General features: G+C 44.8%; 1 pseudogene; it reads right to left on the bottom strand.

Annotated features, from left to right (window-relative positions):
* Nucleotides 1–5,739: 5,739 nt before the first annotated feature.
* LOC115464962 overlaps nt 5,740–16,404 on the bottom strand; it is a 14,948-nt pseudogene continuing 4,283 nt past the window's right edge.

The following is a 16,404-nucleotide window of genomic DNA, read 5'->3' as shown; positions in this document are numbered from 1 at the left end:
AGAAACACCGAGATGTCAGAGGGGAGAGGAGGAGCGCATGCTGAGACTTCAGCCATGTGAGATGCTTCTCAACGGAGGTGCGTTTTAGGAGGATTTTTTTTTTTTTTTGTTTTCTTTATGTACGGGCTGCTGCTGCTGAATAGCAGAAGCAGCAGCCGCCGGACACAGTTTGTATTAGCGGTTGCGGGTGGTGAGGGGCTTGGTGATGTGCCACGGTGGGGGGTGGGTCGGGTGATGCGCGAAGGGGGGGACAAGGGGCTTTCTTTGGGTGCTGCGCCAGCTGGGGGGGGAGGGGCGTCTCGCTGGACATGGGTGGCTGGAAGGACGCAGGGGAGGGGAGGGTCGCTGCACATGGGTGGGTGCAGGGGGGCAGGGAACAGGGAGATAGGGATGGGGCTCCACACACCACATGGGTGCCTGCAAGGGGGACAGGGGATACAGGACGGACACTGCAGGGCGGGCAGGGGGACAGAGGGGTGGTGGGCATCAGGGGGGACAGGGGGGTCGATGGACATGGCTGGCCACAGGGGAGGAACAGGGAAAAAGGAGAGGAGTGTCCTCAGACATGGGTGGCTGCACAGGAGAGGAGGGTCGCTGGACATGGGTAGCTGCAGGGGGGGGCAGGGGGACAGAAGGGTCGCTGGACATGGCTGGCTGCAGGGGGGGGAGGGGAGAGAGGAGGGACCGCTGCACATGCGTGCCTGCAGGGGGACAGGAGGGATGCTGAGGGGGGGGGGCTAGACCACATGGGTGGCTGCAGGGGAGCAGGGGAGACAGGAAGGACGCAGCAGGGGGAGAGGAGGGTTGATGGGCATGGGTGGCTGCAGGGGGATGCTGAACATGGGTGGCTGCAGGGGGAACACTGGGAGAGGAGGGTCGCTGTGCACATCCCTGGCTGCAAGGGGGCAGGGGAGAGGGAGGGGGTGAGGGGGTTCCTCACACCACACACGCAGTCACTCATTTTCTGTCTGCCACATACACTCTCACTCACACACTCACTGTCTTTGTCCCTCTCTCTCACACAGTGTCACACAGAAACACAAACAACTGTCTCTCACACACTCTCTCTCTCGCACAAACACATACACTCTGTCTCTCTCTCTCTCACATTCTCTCTCTGACACACATGCTCCATCTCTCACACACGCTCTTTCTGAAACATACACTCCAAGGAAAACCTTGCTAGCGCCCGTTTCATTTCTAACAGAAACGGGCCTTTTTTACTAGTATATGTATATATCGGAATAAGTAGAATACACCTTCACCCCACCCCCCCAAGTTAGTATCTACAGCAAAAAAAAGAGCATATCATAATCATAGAGAGTGGTTGCTACAACCGAAAGTGTAATCTCAATCTGATGAAGAGATATTGACATTTGTAACAAAATTTAATTTGCATTCGAAAATTATGTCTAAGATTGTAAAGAAGCAATTTACCCCTCTTACGGGTCACCCTTGCTTGCAAAATCTGAGGATTTTATTTGCATATCAAAGGAATAGCAATTTGAGTGACATCCTATGCCCTGCGGATATTTGGAATAGACAAAGCATGAGTCATACTCATGAAGGTATGCATAGTACGCTGTGGGAAATGCTCTGTATGTGTGAATATGATGAAAACTAAGAATTTGTAGATCAGAATACAGGAAAGGTGCATGCTTGTCGTGCTATCACTAATTGTACATCGATGAATGTGATCTACGTCATTACTTGCCCGTGTGGATGAACTATGTTGGGCAGACCTCACGGGCGTTGAAGACGAGACTGATTGAACATAGGCATTGCATACAGTCAAAAAATTGCATGAACCTATGGTGACTCATTGCTATGGATAAGCAGCATGATTTTTTCAGAACTGAAATGTATGGTAATAGAGCAGGTTCAAGTTACGGAGAGAAGGGGAGACATCAGGAATCTGTTGAGAAGAAAGGAGCAGAGGTGGATTTTCACTTTGCAAACTGTTATACCGAGGGGATCTATTGAATGGAAAGCATTCCTGTGAATATACGTCATGGGAACGGAATGACGTCAGACCGCTGAGTATTTAATCTGGAAGATTCAACAAAGACGCCGACCGCCATTTCTATGTAGAGGCCAGAGGACAGTATGCTGGCGAGTCAATTGTTCTTGGAGGTGTTGAATAAGTATATTTCCCCTGAAGCAGCCAGATAGTGGCGAAACAGGGCTTCCCTGTCGGGAATTACAAAGAAAGAGAAAGAGAAGTAAAAGACAGAAATTCGTGAAGTTTCACAAATGGAAATGGTCACCGTCCATGATAAGTAATACTTAATTTTTTGGCTTTTTGATATGAAGCATTGCGTGTCTGCCCTTAATGGAGGTTTACAGGGGTGAGATGGTATTATGAATATGAAAGTAAATGAAGTGGAGTTTTTTTTTAAAAGACTAATGATTAAGAGGTTCCCTCTCTATTTAAAAGGCATGTCCTTTACAAAGAGGTGTATCCGGTATTCACTGAGGTCTTTTTTTTTTCTCCACTATTTTTTCATTTGATTTCCATCTACTCTTGAACACTCAAAGTTGATCGTAGAATTGTTTTTGGACTATTGTGGATAGTATATACACATGTTTATACTAAGGAAGATCTCCTCTATATGTGTATATAGTTTATAATTTATGTATGAGATATCTCATACAATTTAATATGATTATTCCCAAAAAGCCAGCTCTTTCTCCCTTCCTTCCTTCCTCCATATTAGCATATTCATTTGCATATATATTATATATATGTGTGTGTGTGTGTGTGCAAATGAATATGCTAATATGCCCCGCCCCATCCTTTGCCCCCCCCAAATGAAACAGTCAAACTACACCCATGGCTCTGCCCCTTCCCGGCGCCGTCCCCAGAGATGGCCGCCTTAGAGATGGGCGTCCCCGTTCGATTATGCCCCTCCACACTACTAACAATGTCAACACAATACACACATAGGACTCAGTCAAACTCAAATTCAGAAGTTTTTGAAAAGTAGATTATTATCTACTGCTATACTGTAGCTCAGTCACTGTCAATGTGTGTTCATTAACTAAAAGCCATCTGCACATTTGCTACAATCAAATATTTCTTTTAGCAACCATTTTTAATTTTTTGTGTTCTCTTTTTTGTCTGTGCAAATATGGTAACCCCATGTCACACTTTCCCAGTACAAACTCTGAGACACAATTCCAATACTGCTCCTACCCCCCCCCCCCCCCCACAACACATAGACACCTTCTCCCAACACACCCCCAAAAATCAGAAACCCTTCAATTCCTTCCAAAAACACACAAAATGACACTCCACAAAAATTAGAAACTCTTCACAGAATGATCTGTTTTTTTTGTGAACCCTTAGTAAGTATCTGCTTACTGGTCCTTATTTTAGAAGTTATTCATGGTATACACATGTATATAACATACACATGCAAAACCCAAGTTTAAATAGCCAGCATTTGCACGTGTGTTGTCAGGAACACATGTATTTTCAAAGGGGGCATGGTATGCGGAGAATCAGTGTGTTTTTTTCTAGCAAAAAAGGTGCTGGTACTCAAAATGCCAGGTCACCCTTCAGGGTTGGGGTGATCACTGAGGGACCAGGGCCCCTTGCAACCAGTCACAGAATCTATGACAAGGCAGAATTGGTGCGTAGAGCCTGAGCTCTTTTATTAAAACGTGGGGGACCATGGGTCAATTTTAGCAGACAATGGAAAGGTGCCGGTACTCAGTATCCCAAGTACCCCCTCAAAAAAGCCCTGTGGAGAATAAAACTAAGAATGTTATAATGCCTTTGTATCGCTCCATGATGCGACCGCACCTCAAATATTGTGTGCAATCCTGGTCTACGCATCTCAAAAAGATATAGCGGAATTAGAAAAGGTCCAGAGAATGGAAATGAAAATGATAAACATTCACAGGTGCAGGTGTTTGTAAAGTGCTTGTTTCAGACAGTTCTTTACAGGAGGGATTAAGGGAAGTTTCCCCTTCCAAGTCCAAATTTAGAAATCATTCCCACCCCTGTTCCCTCTAAGCTGAGCCGTAGTCCTCCAACTGCATTGCTACCAGCAGTACACAAAATAAAATTCAGTCAGGCCCCCCCCCCCACCACGCCCCTGCGCCGCATAGTCTCCACACCTTCACCCCCCCCCCCCAAGAAAGCCAGATTCTACAAACAGTGAAAATACTGGAAAAGTAACAAATGCATTTTCTTCTGTACTCTGCTAAATATAAAAATGAAAAGATGTATATTTCTAAGTATTTCATGAGCATGTCCCCCTTTCTTTTCCCTCTCCTCTCCTCTTCTCTCCATCCCTATGTATTTCCCTCCCCCCCCCCCCCCCCATATACACCCCTTCCAATCTTCCAGTCTCCCTCCACCCACCTTTTTTTAACAGCTTCCTCACTCCCGCCCTCCGCCCACATGACTCCATCCACATCCCTTCCCCTCGCATATCTTATCGTGCCCTGGTGGTCTAGTGGCCTCTTCAGAACAGGAAAGAACCCCACTCTTTTCTGCCCGGCACTGCACTGACCAGCTCGTTGCCGGCGTCGCTTCAAATGGCTACCGAGACTTCAAGCAGTGACCTTGCAAGACTTCTGCAGACATCTTGGCAGCCATTTTGAAGGTTTTAAATTTTTATGTAACTTTGTCTTTTAGCCCCTGACGCAGCCCTGCTGGGCGAAATACGGCCTGTGCTGGCTGATATGTACATTTGGTTTTCATTTAATAACTTTGTGTTTATCTTTTACTGATCTGCTTTGTTGTTTTCCACTAGACCACTAGGGACATTAAAGTACGTGAAGGGAGGGCACTCTGAAGCCCACCTGCCCGCCCGCAAGCCAGCCAGCCCATAAGCCCAGGACAACCAGGCAGTTGGTTAACTTAGTGGGGTTTAAAAAAGGTTTTGAAGGCTAACTAAAGGAAAAGTCCATTGACCATTATTAAAATGGACTTAGGGAAAATCCACTGCTTACTTCTGGGATAAGCAGCATAAAATATTTTGTACTCTTGCCAGGTATTTGTGACCTGGATTGGCCACTGTTGGAAACAGGATGCTGGGCTTGATGGACCTTTGGTCTGTCCCAGTATGGCAATACTTATGTAGGCTGAAAAACCCGCCGGATGCCCCATGGTACCCTCAAAAAGAGGACTTGTCCAGATAATCCCAGACATATGGTAACCTTAGCCAATTGCTAGAAATGGACAGGTTCCCTGGAGACCTGTAGAACTTGCCTGTCCCTCTCTATTGAAAATGTAATGGTGAAGCAGCACCCCCTACTGGCAACACTGTAGATGGAGGAGGACTGCTCAGCTTAGAGGGAACCGTGAGCCACCTCTGAGTTTCCATTATGGCAGATATATTAGTGTTTGCAAAATGTGCCACTCACACATGCAAGCTGCTGTTTTATCACCTGCACATGTGTTGCCACATACACCTGGCAGTTCCCCTGTTTTCTTACATTGATATTTTTTCTATATTATTATTGTAAAATGGATGCTTCTGCCACATATAACCATCACATGCGTGTGTATTCCACCAGGTACTTTAGAACTGGCTCTACGTTGGCAGACACGGTTCTAAAATTCTACTGGAAATGTAGACATCCCAACTTAGATGTATCAATTCCAATTTCCATGTTCTCTCTAAAAAGACACTCGTTATATTTAAAATAGTGAAAATTCACATATTTATTATTCGGTGCCACTTGAGAGAGCATACGCAGCCAGACAGCAAATCTGTTCCATGATACAGCCTATCAACAAAGGGTCAGTAACACATCTTGCCATGAAACAGCAGAGTCTGTCAGAAGAGCTGAGCGATCTTGCAACACATCCTGATAGGAAACAGGAGAGACTGTTTAGAAGGACAGAATGCCCCTTTCTTTAGTGCAAGATGGTGCATCACTTCAGTGGACAGGCCGTGCAGAAGGCTGAAACATCCTAATGCTCTTCCTGAAAGCTCTTTTGTGGTACCACCAACTGTAGCAAACTGTCCTTTAGCTCATCTTCGGACTGGACAGGGTGATAACCAAACACCTTCATGTTCTCCCTGCAAAGATGCTGAACTTCCTGCACCTTCTGGAAGCTCAGGTTCTCCCTCCAGTACTGGGTGGTCCTTTTGGAAAACTTGCTGATGGGCATTAAGGTTCCATCCTTTGAACCATAGTGGATGGGTTTCTCATCGACGGAAGTGATGTTATGAACCAAGATTCCAGCCTGGAGGACATGGTGAGGCCAAACGCCTGGTACCACATTTTGAAGTAATCCAGTGGGTTCTTTGCCAGATCTTCAAAGCGAACCAGGTGGTAGTGGTTCCTAGGGAATGGGGGAGGACTCGCCCTAGCAGCATTGTAAATCCTCACCTGGGCATCACAAACTTTCTGCATCACTATGTTGACATTGGACTCTGAATTCTTGCTCCTGCTTAACATTGCGTTGCTATATTCAGTCTTGCATACTGGCGAGAGGAGAAGATGGCTCTTGGATCCCTCACCAGATGAATGATTGTCAAGTTCAAGGACTGATCCCTGAGAAGTGGGTATAGCACCTTAAGGTCCAGGAGCCTCACGGCCTTCACCACTATATGGCTGTAGGTTCTACATGCCTCTTCTATCTTTCGGAAAGGGACTTGCATACAATCATTTATACATAACAGTCTGTCAATGATGTCACAGCGCTGGAAGGCATTGCATGCCGGCGGAGTGCAGAGAGCCCTGCTCTCCTGCCACATGAAGAGGTCAGAGATGAATTCATCCTTGTACACATAAGATGTCAGTGCTTCCATGTCACAAAGAAAGATGGACCTGAGCAGATTCCTTGCAGCTGGTTGCAGAAGGTATGGAGGTTTCGTGCTTAACAATTTCCACACATGCCAGATTGGCTCCATCAAGTAGAAGACGTCTGGGTTCTGGTTGAAAAGTTGACCCACAAAAGAAGATCCAGCTCGCCATGTGGAGAGGATAAGGAGCCGAGTTTTCACGGTTCTTCCCTGGGGAATCTGATCAAACACGGTGCAGTGCTGCTTTTTTCCAATACAGTATCATCAGAGCAGATACCAGAACCAGGAGGCACACTCGGGAGAAGCGGACACTCGGATTCATTCCTTTTCTTGAGGCTGTGAATACAAAAATGGAGAAAGGTTGGTTACGGACAAAACTTGATATCCATCTAACTCTGGCACCTTCAGAATCTCAAGCAAGTGACAGAAAGTGTGCACGTAAAAACTCTTCACACATCCATAAGACAGTGCCTGAGATCAAGTCATCAGCACTGGGGCCATTAACTGACCTCACTACTAAAAAAGAATAGGGCTGGGATGTTTCTATGCATAAGCTTTTTGTTGCCTACAATTTTAATTCCCCTTGCAAATCTGCGATGTTTTGCGTGGCTGCTCTTGTTTCAGTGATCACCAGCTCATTGCAGGTGGAGGTTTGCAGAATTGTTGCATAGAGTTGCACAAACACTGTGTATGAATGGTACAAGCATGCAGGGGTGATTTGCGAGATGTTCATTTATTCATTGAATGTGATATACAGTTGGTCCAGATGGCGTCCGTGAGAGGGAGCACTGCCTGAAGGCTCCTGGAACTCAAGCCACTTTACCCAGCGTTTTGCTTTCTTTCACCCCCAATATGGTGAAAAGAAAGGGGAAAACAGAAGTTAAAGCCGCTTCTAACCCCATGAGTACCTCAACACTGTGTCAGCCAACTTTAGAACATTTGGGCTTCAGACTCATGGAAGTCAGGTCCCTGCCCAGGTTGGATCCCCAGTACATCCAGGGGATCTTGGTGTGGAGGCGGAGACGGTGTCGCTGAGTCCGCCTAACCAGACTGCCCCTCCGAGACCGAGTGGAGCTTCGGGGCCGACGGGAGAGCTTCAATCGGTGTTTTCTGAGGCTAATAGCGGCCCTGTTGGATTCTTGACACCGGAGGATATGACATCACAAAGGAGGGAGAGAGATGTTGATTCCTTCCCCTCCCCTACCCTGGCGTCTCCCCCAGTGGGACTCGGAGTGAGTGTAAAGCCGGCGGTCGTTACTTTAGAGGCCCTCTGGGATGTCATTCAAACTATGAACACGTCGCTGCTTCAACTTTCCTCTTCGTTTAAAACTGAAGTACAGGATTTAAAAGTACATCAACAGACTTTGGAATCGAAGGTGCAAGCACAGGAAGATAAGAGTGAGTCTAATTTACTTGAGATAAAAAATTTACAACTAGCTGTTGGTAATATCTATATAAATAATCCCACCTCAAACATTCTGAAGCTCACTGCAAGGCACTGAAGCACTGCACTCCTGTAGTCTTCGTAGGCTAGAGTATCAGGACCAGTCACCCTCAGTCATAGACCCGCCCTCATAGGGTTACCATATGGCTCCAGAAAAAGGAGGACGGATTGAGCCAGCCGGGTTTTACTTCCATTGCTTTCCATTGACAACAATGGAAGTAAAACCCGGCTGGCTCAATTACTTCCATTGAAAGCAATGGAAGTAAAACCCGGCTGGCTCAATCCGTCCTCCTTTTTCTGGAGCCATATGGTAACCCTACGCCCCCAGCCACGCCCCATCTGTGCATAAAACGCTACCTCAACGTTCTGAGGACAAAAGCTCCTGAAGCCAACTGCACACTCCCTCAAGGGTTCGTTAGTTCATGGTGGTGAAGCCATGAAACTCACCATGTCTGTGTTCCCCGTCCTCGCGTCAAACGTGATAACGTCGAGGGCGCAACACAGACGGCCATCAACACACCCGCCCCCACCCACACACATGTCACTCCCTCCATCCCTCCCACTTTGACGCCCGTCACGCCCCTAACAGCACCAGAACTAAATCTGATGCAATTTCTTGAAAATTCCTTAGAACCTATCACTGAGCGCACGACTCTTCTTGCGTCTTTCGCCTTTGAAACCGATCGCAACAACATACTAAGACTGTACTTCAGATCTATTGCAGCTCAATTTTATGGTGCAAAAATACAAGTTTTTCCAGATATTAGCAAAGTAACTCAAAAAAGGAGAAAAGAGTTTTGGGGGCTACGGCCTCGAATCCTCTCTTTAGGTGGCACTTTTAGACTTAAATTTGCATGCAGATGTCTTATCTCCTTAAACATGATTCAGTATGTATTCTTTGACCCGGATAAATTGAGGCAATTAATTATTGCCAAAGAAAGCGGTGGAGTTGTAGTTTTGAATGCGCCAGAGGGGAGCTGAAAACGTTGGCAGAGACCTGGCTTCTACCCTCTCAATCTAATTTGTTTAAGAGATTATTCTCCTTAGTTACCTTATATCATTGCTTTGTATCTTGATCATAACTAGTGGACTAACATTTTTTTTCTAACTCCTTGAATATTTAAAGGAAAATGTAATTTTTCTTCTTTTTGTGAATTTCTTATTTGCCTACATTTATGTTAAATGAATGTATTATTTGAAAATTATAAATAAAGAATTTTAAAAAAATGTGATATACAGGTGACAAAACCAGTGCCATTGAGTGGTTTTCTGGCTAGGATATCAGGCTGGCACCCGAGGAAATCTATACCAGAAAAAAACTATATATCAGACAGGTGGATTGTCTCTGTGGCAGGAAAACTTTTGACCAATACAAAGTCAAAAGTGGAGAAAGAAAGACCTCAGTGATACCACTCGAGCCACCCAAGGTTTAAGGCGTTGAGAACAGTGCACCATCACAGATCAGAAAAAAAACTCCACTCTCCATAAAGTTCATCAATTTATTTCATTCCCAAAGCAGAGTGAAAAAAACCACTTGTACAATCTACAGGTTAGAAAAAAACAAATCACAGTCACTGTAATCCCAAATAGGTGAATATTTCAGTTTATCTCACGCCGTCTTCAAACTGCATATCTTCACATCGGTTGCCAGTAATTCCCCAATACCCGACAGGGAGTCCCTGTTTCGCTAAAGCTGCATCAGAGGTAATTATCTTGCGTATGACCACTGTACAGTACAATCCGGTTAGCTCATGTGAACTTGTGACACCCAAGGAAGCTAGGGTTCAAATTCCAGCATTTCACCCTATGACTTAGTCCCCCTTTACCTTAGGGACAAACTTAGAGGCCCTTTTTCCAAAGCTTAACGCATAATAACAGAATTAGTGCACATTAAACACTAAGAAGCCCCTTTTATACCTGTGAGCTTCTTAGCATTTAGCATGCTCTAATTCCATTAATGCATGCTAAGCTTTAGTAAAAGGGCCTCTTTCATAGGAAACTACCTATTGTACCTGATTGTAACTCATCTTGAGCTCCTACTGAAATGGTGTGGGCCAAAAATACAAACAAAATGCAACAAACATGAAAAATAACAATACAAAAACACATTTAGAATATTTACTACTCCATGGTGATGTTCCTTTTCAATGTAGTCAACAGTAGACCTCGTAATCAAATGCTACTCTGTTTTCCCTCAGTTAAGTTAAACAATGATGTATATTTGACTCCTCTATATATTATCAAGCAGTGTTGATGTGAAATTCGTTACCAATACAGCTTTGCTTTTTTGGAGAATTATCTACTTTTTCAAAAAGGACTTAAAACATATCTATTCAATAAATATTTCTCTTAACGTAGTCACAGAATAGTTGTAAAGTTTTATTTGTAAATTCCCAGATTTTTATCCTGTTATCTTAAACCTGTGATCTGCATTGAACTATTTTTGGTATTGTGGAAAAGAACTGTGTAACATAACATAACTCCCAAAACACCGATTTCTATATCCCTCTGCTGAGCTCAACACAGCCAAGAATGCTTACTCTTCTTGGATTGGATTAGATTTATTACTTATAACACACCCTTCAGATGGTCACGTGATGGTTTGAGGAAGGAAGTCGCAACTTTCTTCTCTCTGGGGCTCCCCTTCCTTCATTCCCCGAACAACGAGTGAAATCAATCGAAACTACTCCTAAACCGCGGGTCCACCATGTGCCTCTTTATGGATTCTTTTGTTACAAAGGAGACCCGGGCGTCAGCGCTGAAATCAGGGAAGAAAAGCGCCGAGAAACAGCGAGGATCGGGGGAAGCCAAGATGGCGCCCGGCCCGGTTTCGGAAATCCCGCCGAGATTCCACCTACTGCAAGTACAGCAAATTACGGAGGCGGTGAAAGCGACTCTACAGCCAGAGCTAACAAAGTTATCTGAACAAATAGCGGGCGTGGAATCGCTGCTGGGAGAAACGACTAGACGGACGGGATAACTTGAAGTGCGAGTGTCTGAGCTGGAGGACTCGAGCAGGGACAGAGAAACATCACTGCAGGACCTGCAGAAAATGCTGAGAGCCCAAGCGAAACACTTGGACGACCTGGAAAACAGATCCCGGAGGTCTAACCTCCGTTTGATTGGGATTCCGGAATCAGTGTCGGATCGTGCCTTACCCACGCAGTTGGAGAATTAGCTGAAGTCAGAATTCGCACTTTTGGAGAGCGCTGGGCCGCTGTGCCTGGAGAGAGCGCATCGCTTGGGCAGGAAAATCGAAGGAGGCAACAGGCCGAGAGTGGTCATAATTAAGGTACATAACTTCCTGCACAAGGAGGAAATTCTGAGAGGCGCCCGATCTAAATGGGACTCATTGACATTTGATGGAGCAGCTGTAAAAAATTTTCAGGACTATTCTGCAGCCCTGCAGGAGCGCAGGAAGGCATTTGGCCCGGTATGCCGCCACCTGGCAGTGAAAAACCAAAGATTTATGTTACTATATCCGGCCCAGCTCAAAGTGCTGGAAGCGGGAGGCTGGAAGATGTACCATTCGCAGGAAGAGGCTCAGGGCCTGCTGCGGGACAATCCCCCATCTTCCCCTGGACAAAATGGCTGAGGGAAATCTGCATGAAGTGGGTTGTGGCGGAGTCTGTTCGCAGGCACAAGACAGCACCTGGGTAGTTGGTAAATGGTGCACCCAGTTAATATCTGTTATGTTATGCTGTTAATTTGGAATAATACGTTTGGGGTCTGTTGCATGATATGAACAAGCTGTAAATCAAGGTAAGGAAGGATGAATGGTTGACAAAGGGAATGAGTGAGGGTGTGGGGGAGGGGGACCCCTGCCATTGACAGACCGGTGCTCTCCTAGTAGATGTTGCGAAAGGAGAGGGCATGAGTATTATGGGGGGGAGAAATCAGGGGAGGGGGGAGGGCAAGGGAGGGAGATAGGGGGGGAAGGGGTGGACTAATGAACAGCAGTGGGTTGTAGGTCGGGGGCACGTCCTAAGGTTATTGGGTAAAGAATGTGGGAGACTCAGGTGGAGCTGGGCGCCTGGATTACCTGTACTTCACTATAGCATAGTACTCATGGAAATCACCCTATTTGTGAAGGGGGGGGTGCCCGGACTAGATTTATAACTTGGAACGTAGGGGGCATAACATCTCCAATCAAGAGGGCAAAGATTTTACAAGCTTTAAAAAGGCACCGCGCTGATGTGGCTTGCATCCAAGAGACGAGATTGTCCCGGGAGGAATTACAAAAGTTGAAGCGAGCGTGGGTAGGAGAGGTATTTGGGGCAGCGGCCGAGGGCAGGCGTAGTGGGGTGGCAATCCTAATTCGAAAAGGTGTGGTGGCCAAAGCACAATTGGTAGGCAGTGGCCCTGAGGGGAGGTATGTGGTGGTGCGCCTTTGGCTCCGTCACAATGAATACTTGGTAGTAGCGTTATACGGACCAAACCAGTATGGGAGATCCTTTTATGACCACTTACTCCAGGTGTGTCTCCCACATAGATCATTGCCATTGCTCCTAATGGGAGACTTCAACTTAGTGGCTGACCACAAAATAGATTGCTCCTCCCCTGGGAGGGCGGCCCAGGGGGACCCAGAGTCTAGGGCTTTATCTCAGTTTATAACACACCCTTCACCCTTTTCCAGGGCGACGAACAAAAATACATACATAAAAACAAACACTACTGTCATGGAACACCTAGCCATCCACTTGTGGCTACCCCGCTGCCTCTTAGAGGGTCTATCCCCAGCATAGATCATCTGCCTGCACCTGCCACTTGTGTTCTACACTAGCACCCTCCTCCCACCAACTGGGTCCCAACCTCCTCTAGGCAAGTCTCCTACTCTCAAATTATCCTCAGTGATTCCTAGGTTACTGGGGCCTTTCTCCCAGTGGTCCCACAGTCCCTAGAAAGCACCCACAGAACCCAACACACAAATCACCAGGATTCTTAGTCAGTCCAGTCAAGCAGACGCAATAAACTAAAAATGTTTATTGTCATGAAAAATTAGAACAATAAACAGAAAAGGTGCAATTGGCAAACACTAACAGGTAACTGAAATATTCATCAATTATAACACTATCTAAACATTTGTTTATTATCTAAATAGTACCTGGGGAGTTCAGGACATATAGCGGCTCACAGGTTATCCAATATAACTGTTCACGGGGCCTCAGCAAAGAGATCTTTCTCTCTCTTCTCTCTGGCTAAGACTGGAGAAAAAGCTAGTACATCCTAGCTGAATTTGAGATCTGGGCCAATCAGAGCCCAGAACAACATTTTTTAAAAGTAGCTGGCCACATCACTGCAGGTTAACTTCTTCTCTGTGTTAAACTAAAGAAGGAAGGCTTCCGATCAGATACCGCATTCAGTTCAAGTTTCTCCTTCTTACCTACAAATGCACTCAGTCTGCTGCCCCTCACTACCTCTCTACCCTCATCTCCCCTTACGTTCCCGCCCGAAACCTCTGTTCACAGGACAAATCCCTCCTCTCAGTACCCTTCTCCACCACCGCCAACTCCAGGCTCTGCTCATTCTGCCTCGCCTCACCCTATGCTTGGAACAAACTTCCTGAGCCCTTACGCCAAGCCCCCTCCCTGCCCATCTTCAAGTCTTTGCTTAAAGCCAACCTCTTCAATGCTGCTTTCAGCACCTAACTCTTACCTTTCAGGTAATCTAGACTGCCCCAATTTGACTGCCCCTATCGGACTGACTGTTCACTTGTCCTTTAGATTGTAAGCTCTTTGAGCAGGGACTGTCCTTCTATGTTAAATTGTACAGCACTGCGTAACCCTAGTAGCGCTTTAGAAATGTTAAGTAGTAGTAGTAAGGAACAGTCATTTCTCTGTAACAGCTTTAAACATAAACATGCACCACCTGCTGGCCAAACAAGAGAAATACACGTCATGAAATATTGTAATTCATATACTGGAAAATTCACCATTTCGCCACAACTACTCAAAATCTTCATCATACATAAACAAGTAAAACATTTAAGAACAACCCCAACTTGGCATCCTTTTAAACTTAACAACTTACAGCTGTATCCCTAATAACTATCAACTCTTAATTAATTATGCTGGTGTGAATAACTAGGTGCAACAGGGTCTCCACAAAACTCCCTCTATGGGGACAATTTGCCCATGTATAGAAGTTGGCATGATGGAAAAACCATTTCAATTTTAACACATAATACAATAAAATATCTTCATAGACAGCATAGGGTGTAAGTAAAGATGTAACATATAGATAAGGGAGAAGAAAATAAGGTGACTAATTTAAAGAAAGTTACATGAATATAATCTCAGGTAGGGTAAGGCTACAGTATATTATATATGGAGAATAGATTTTGGTATTATTTCCTTTATTCACACACTTTTACTGGATCCCTCATGTTTTAAATGTAATGTATGTTGGCAAAACATTTTTTGTAATGATTTCAGAGTAATATGATTTTATAATTGTTTGTAGCATTCTGCCCAGGACCACATCAGGTTCTGTTTTAATAAAGTTACTGTTTGGATTTTACTTCTGGATCTGCTTGTTTCTTTGCTGCTACGTGTGTGTGTATCTATTGCTGCTATGTGTATGTGTGGTTGTGTCTGTGTGTGTGTCTATTGCTGCTACATGTGTGTGTGTGTGTCTGTGTATATGTGTGTGTGTCTAGTGCTGCTACATGTGTGTGTGTGTCTGTGTATGTATGTGTCTCTGTGTCTAGTGCTGCTATGTGTGTGTGTCTGTGTGTCTATTGCTGCTACATGTGTGTGTGTCCAGGGCCGTGCTGATGCGGTAAGCGAGGTAAGCGCCGCAGGGGGCGCTTGCCTTCGAGGGGCGCCACTGCCCTACCGTCCATCTGCTCACTTGCAAAATCTTTCACCTGAACTTGTGATTCTTCTATCTCCACTACCCTCCCCTTTTCATGCAAAGGAGCAGTATTAATTGAGGCAGGCACGCTCTTCAAGTTACGTGAGAATACAACCAGATTGCTATTTATGCTTCAGTTTGGGGCTAGCTCCACAGTCAGGGTGAGTTTCAGAGCTTGAAACAGCATTCAAATTAAAGAGAACCTGAAATTTTAAAAGTGCTAAAAATAAGTTTTAAAAGTATTTGCCTTAAATCTAATTGCAGAATTCAGGTGCTGGGAGTCTGTACTTGGTTGTCATATGCTCAGATTTGTTTAAATCATATGCAAATTAGTCTGGTGTTTTTCACTAAACATTCCCATGAGTGTCTGTATGTTAATCTGCATTCAAATAGAGCTCTCTGATTGGATGATCAGCTTCTGTTAAGAAATCTGCCCGGCAAGTGAACAGAGTGAGAGCTGTCCTTTGCCAAGAGAGACATCCAGCTGTGACTTCCTGTGATTGTTGACTGAAGTTATAAAAGAGTGCCTGATTGTGGTAAATGAGAAAATATAAGTGAAAAGAGATTGGTGGCGATTGAAGTTTCTCTAGTGAGAAAAGGATCTGAATATTTCAGGATTACTTGAAGTTTATGAAGAATAGAAAATGGTGAATTTCAGTTTAAGAGTGTTTAAATCCTATAAGCTATATAAAGGCTAGGTAGATTTAAGTGACTGTAAGCAAGGAAACCTTAATATTTGATCTGAAATAAATATTTGATCTGAGATAGTTGATCAGAGATAAATGTTTGATCTGAATTATATCCTTTGGTGCAAAGGAGATTAGAATGCAATAGAGTATTTCTTTCTGTTTACCAGTACAGTCAAATAATTCCATTCCACTTAAATAATTTTTTGTTATATATATGAGGGAGTAGTATCTGGATTTATTGTAAATCAAATTGATTCCATTCACAGGAATTCATATTCACCTTCATGCATTCATCTGATATTATCTTTTAAGGATGAAGTTTTATTTTATGTTCACTCTGTCTCTTGTGAGCTGAGCACAGTTAGTTTCCTCGGCTGGCACGACTACATATTAGAGGTATTTTGATACTGTGTGAAGTTTTACCACAGACGGGTGGCATATATAAAACATTCTCCTTGGATAGGATGTGATATGTGAAAATACATTTTGCTTTAATGAAATTGCTATAAACTTTAGAGTCAGAGACTTATTAATGAGGGATACATACAGTGCTATTTTTTCCTGAGGTCCGGCTTACTTGCCTACTCCCTTCTGTTCCTGCTCTGCTGGACGGGGGGAGGGGCGCCAACCGATAGTCTGCAGGGGG

The sequence above is a fragment of the Microcaecilia unicolor genome, chromosome 3 (genome assembly GCF_901765095.1).
Source record: "Microcaecilia unicolor chromosome 3, aMicUni1.1, whole genome shotgun sequence".
NCBI classification, from domain to species: domain Eukaryota; kingdom Metazoa; phylum Chordata; class Amphibia; order Gymnophiona; family Siphonopidae; genus Microcaecilia; species Microcaecilia unicolor.
This window is presented reverse-complemented; position numbering and strand designations above follow the sequence as displayed.